Genomic DNA, 5,000 nt, shown 5'->3' on the forward strand with positions numbered 1-5,000 from the left:
CACGATACATGCCAGTTAAACACCGACGGGCGGTGAACCAACAGCGTGGGACACAAATCCAACTACGAGCTTTTTAACCGCAACAACTTTAATATACGCTATTGGAGCTGGAATTACCGCGGCTGCTGGCACCAGACTTGCCCTCCAATAGATACTCGTTAAAGGATTTAAAGTGTACTCATTCCGATTACGGGGCCTCGGATGAGTCCCGTATCGTTATTTTTCGTCACTACCTCCCCGTGCCGGGAGTGGGTAATTTGCGCGCCTGCTGCCTTCCTTGGATGTGGTAGCCGTTTCTCAGGCTCCCTCTCCGGAATCGAACCCTGATTCCCCGTTACCCGTTACAACCATGGTAGGCGCAGAACCTACCATCGACAGTTGATAAGGCAGACATTTGAAAGATGCGTCGCCGGTACGAGGACCGTGCGATCAGCCCAAAGTTATTCAGAGTCACCAAGGCAAACGGACCGGACGAGCCGACCGATTGGTTTTGATCTAATAAAAGCGTCCCTTCCATCTCTGGTCGGGACTCTGTTTGCATGTATTAGCTCTAGAATTACCACAGTTATCCAAGTAACGTGGGTACGATCTAAGGAACCATAACTGATTTAATGAGCCATTCGCGGTTTCACCTTAATGCGGCTTGTACTGAGACATGCATGGCTTAATCTTTGAGACAAGCATATGACTACTGGCAGGATCAACCAGGGAGCTGCGTCAACTAGAGCTGAGCAGCCGGCCGCCCGGGAGTGTGTCCCGGGGGCCCGCGCGAACACGCAAGCGTCCGCTCAATTATTCTGCAAACAGGAGGAGGCTGAGCTCCCCTGCACAATACACCTCGAAACCCTCTCAGGTCCCGGCGGCGCGCAGCGCCGTCCTAAGTACTTGGTCGGGTTCGAGAGAGGCGCAATCGCCCGGAGTTTGGCGAGTAGACGCTTTAGGTGCGACCACCCGTGCTCCCAACTGAGCTTGCCGCTGCCGACAGAGGCCCGGGAGCGTGCTGTCGTGGCATTGCCGGCGGGAGACAACACGCGCCACCTACGGTGGCCGGCAGCTCCAACGCCAGCGCCACAGAAGGACAAAAGCCCCACTTGGGTGCCGAAGCGAACTCTCCCAGCACAGCGCACGCGCCAACACGTCCGCACAGCTGCGATACAAACCACCTGCGAGAACCGCAGAGGCGACCGAGCAGCAGACGGCGTCGCGGCGCCGAGCGCCGGGCGGCGGCGCATCCTCAGCGCACACAGTCCTCAATCGGACCAGCACACTGCAGATGTCCACCGCGCTTCGCACCGGGCCCGCGAGGACCTACTTTGGCCGCACGGCGCCGCGTGCAGGGTGCGCCGGCGCGCAGCTGCGCCGCCTGCCGCCTCCGTCGGCCGGCGCGCCTGCCACTGGCCGCCCCCACCAGCCGGCTGTAGCGCGTGCGCCCACGCACCGCGCGGCCAGCACGCCGGGAGGCCCCCCCTCACCGGCCGGGGACGGTCCCACCCAGCCACCGCCGCGTATCGCTTCACACCCACATGCCATTCACGTTCGTGGGCATGGTGGGTATCGCTGAAACAACCGGTTGGTAGCTCAACCGATCGTCGCCATCACTGATTCACCTCTAGCGAGAACAACCGCACCACAACCGTTTACCAGTTGTTCATTTGCGTAACGTCACCAGCAAACGTAGACGTCCATCGCCATTTGCAAATTCAACGATTGTTGCATGCCTGTGTCAGGTGTCACGACACACTATGTCTGCCCACATACACGCAACAACATGTGCACGCTTCGCGAACACGTGGAAGGTGGCCCCCGTACGTATGCGATGTCCATTGCGCGAACGACTGTCAACCGGCCTCTGTCGCATGTCGCAGATGTGGAACGCAGTGCACCATGCTATCACGGTGTGTGAGAAGAGACGACTACGTCTGACAACACGCGCCACTACATCAACAGACGGCTCATGCTGATCGCCATCCACGGCATACCATACTGCAATCCAGCTCTTATAGGGAGACGACACGTAGCTGAGTGCACAATATTTGGACCGTATGGTTCGCCGTTGTTGGCGCAGTCGTGGTACGGTCACACATGTACCACGATGTATCATTCAGTACATGAGGACCAATGTGCAGTACAGTGTGTGATTTGGACGTACAACATCAGCGGACAGTTGACACACGCCGTACCACAACGTAGGCTGTGCTTCGCCATGCAAATGCCAATGAACAACTGCGAAGGGCATTGAGCATGTACGTCCTGCTGCCATCCGCATTACAGTGTATAGCTGCAAGGTGTTTAACATGAAGCGATACTCTGGGGACCAGGCAGTGCGAGTAGCAAACTATATTGCGGGGGTTGCAGTTAGGCAACACCACACTAATTTAACGCGTCGTATGACAATTACAGAGCAGGTTAAGGCCCAACGTGTGTTGGGTTAAGGCCCAACGTGTGTTGGGTTAAGGCCCAACGTGTGTTGGGTTAAGGCCCAACGTGTGTTGGGTTAAGGCCCAACGTGTGTTGGGTTAAGGCCCAACGTGTGTTGGGTTAAGGCCCAACGTGTGTTGGGTTAAGGCCCAACGTGTGTTGGGTTAAGGCCCAACGTGTGTTGGGTTAAGGCCCAACGTGTGTTGGGTTAAGGCCCAACGTGTGTTGGGTTAAGGCCCAACGTGTGTTGGGTTAAGGCCCAACGTGTGTTGGGTTAAGGCCCAACGTGTGTTGGGTTAAGGCCCAACGTGTGTTGGGTTAAGGCCCAACGTGTGTTGGGTTAAGGCCCAACGTGTGTTGGGTTAAGGCCCAACGTGTGTTGGGTTAAGGCCCAACGTGTGTTGGGTTAAGGCCCAACGTGTGTTGGGTTAAGGCGCAACGTGTGTTGGGTTAAGGCGCAACGTGGGTTACGTTAAGGCGCAACGTGGGTTACGTTAAGGCGCAACGTGGGTTACGTTAAGGCGCAACGTGGGTTACGTTAAGGCGCAACGTGGGTTACGTTAAGGCGCAACGTGGGTTACGTTAAGGCGCAACGTGGGTTACGTTAAGGCGCAACGTGGGTTACGTTAAGGCCCAATATAGGTTAGGTTAAGGCCCAATATAGGTTAGGTTAAGGCCCAATATAGGTTAGGTTAAGGCCCAATATAGGTTAGGTTAAGGCCCAATATAGGTTAGGTTAAGGTACAATATAGGTTAGGTTAAGGTACAATATAGGTTAGGTTAAGGTACAATATAGGTTAGGTTAAGGTACAATATGGGTTAGGTTAAGGTACAATATGGGTTAGGTTAAGGCGCAATATGGGTTAGGTTAAGGCGCAATATGGGTTAGGTTAAGGCGCAATATGGGTTAGGTTAAGGCGCAATATGGGTTAGGTTAAGGCGCAATATGGGTTAGGTTAAGGCGCAATATGGGTTAGGTTAAGGCGCAATATGGGTTAGGTTAAGGCGCAATATGGGTTAGGTTAAGGCGCAATATGGGTTAGGTTAAGGTACAATATAGGTTAGGTTAAGGTACAATATAGGTTAGGTTAAGGTACAATATAGGTTAGGTTAAGGTACAATATAGGTTAGGTTAAGGCACAATATGGGTTAGGTTAAGGCGCAATATGGGTTAGGGTAAGGCGCAATATGGGTTAGGTTAAGGCGCAATATGGGTTAGGTTAAGGCGCAACGTGGGTTACGTTAAGGCGCAACGTGGGTTACGTTAAGGCGCAACGTGGGTTACGTTAAGGCGCAACGTGGGTTACGTTAAGGCGCAACGTGGGTTACGTTAAGGCGCAACGTGGGTTACGTTAAGGCCCAATATAGGTTAGGTTAAGGCCCAATATAGGTTAGGTTAAGGCCCAATATAGGTTAGGTTAAGGCCCAATATAGGTTAGGTTAAGGCCCAATATAGGTTAGGTTAAGGTACAATATAGGTTAGGTTAAGGTACAATATAGGTTAGGTTAAGGTACAATATGGGTTAGGTTAAGGCGCAATATGGGTTAGGTTAAGGCGCAATATGGGTTAGGTTAAGGCGCAATATGGGTTAGGTTAAGGCGCAACGTGGGTTACGTTAAGGCGCAACGTGGGTTACGTTAAGGCGCAACGTGGGTTACGTTAAGGCGCAACGTGGGTTACGTTAAGGCGCAACGTGGGTTACGTTAAGGCCCAATATAGGTTAGGTTAAGGCCCAATATAGGTTAGGTTAAGGCCCAATATAGGTTAGGTTAAGGCCCAATATAGGTTAGGTTAAGGTACAATATGGGTTAGGTTAAGGTACAATATGGGTTAGGTTAAGGTACAATATAGGTTAGGTTAAGGCGCAACGTGGGTTACGTTAAGGCCCAATATAGGTTAGGTTAAGGCCCAATATAGGTTAGGTTAAGGCCCAATATAGGTTAGGTTAAGGCCCAATATAGGTTAGGTTAAGGCCCAATATAGGTTAGGTTAAGGTACAATATAGGTTAGGTTAAGGTACAATATAGGTTAGGTTAAGGTACAATATGGGTTAGGTTAAGGTACAATATGGGTTAGGTTAAGGTACAATATAGGTTAGGTTAAGGCACAATATGGGTTAGGTTAAGGCGCAATATGGGTTAGGTTAAGGCGCAATATGGGTTAGGTTAAGGCGCAATATGGGTTAGGTTAAGGCGCAATATGGGTTAGGTTAAGGCACAATACGGGTTAGGTTAAGGCACAATACGGGTTAGGTTAAGGCACAATACGGGTTAGGTTAAGGCACACATTGTTGTAAGGAAAGGTGTTTTCGGGGGGGGGGGGGGCTGGTTTGTTGATTGTGATTATCGTAAGTAAATGACTGCGGCATCATCTGATTTGCCACGTCAGGGTGCACCTTTGGCTCATAACAGGCGGCGCTCTGATTCCATGCTTGTGGCAGACCTGTGTCTTTCATTCGTGCCATTGTTTGTGTGGTGTGACAGGAGGCAGTATTGTGATGTTGGGTGCACCCCTGTGTAGGACATGTGTGGGTGTTGGTGGCTTAGCTGAGCAATGGTGGTTGTCGGAAGGGTGGGATATT

General features: G+C 51.7%; 1 non-coding gene across 1 annotated transcript in view; it reads right to left on the minus strand.

Annotated features, from left to right (window-relative positions):
• The window catches only part of LOC124586612, a 1,910-nt gene extending 1,199 nt beyond the window's left edge, over nucleotides 1–711 (minus strand). Inside the window, exon 1 of the ribosomal RNA XR_006975201.1 lies at nucleotides 1–711. This exon is cut by the window's left edge and continues 1,199 nt beyond it. This is a non-coding gene — a ribosomal RNA (small subunit ribosomal RNA).
• Between the last annotated feature and the right edge of the window lie 4,289 nt (nucleotides 712–5,000).

Source organism: Schistocerca americana, unplaced genomic scaffold (genome assembly GCF_021461395.2).
Source record: "Schistocerca americana isolate TAMUIC-IGC-003095 unplaced genomic scaffold, iqSchAmer2.1 HiC_scaffold_562, whole genome shotgun sequence".
NCBI classification, from domain to species: Eukaryota; Metazoa; Arthropoda; class Insecta; order Orthoptera; family Acrididae; genus Schistocerca; species Schistocerca americana.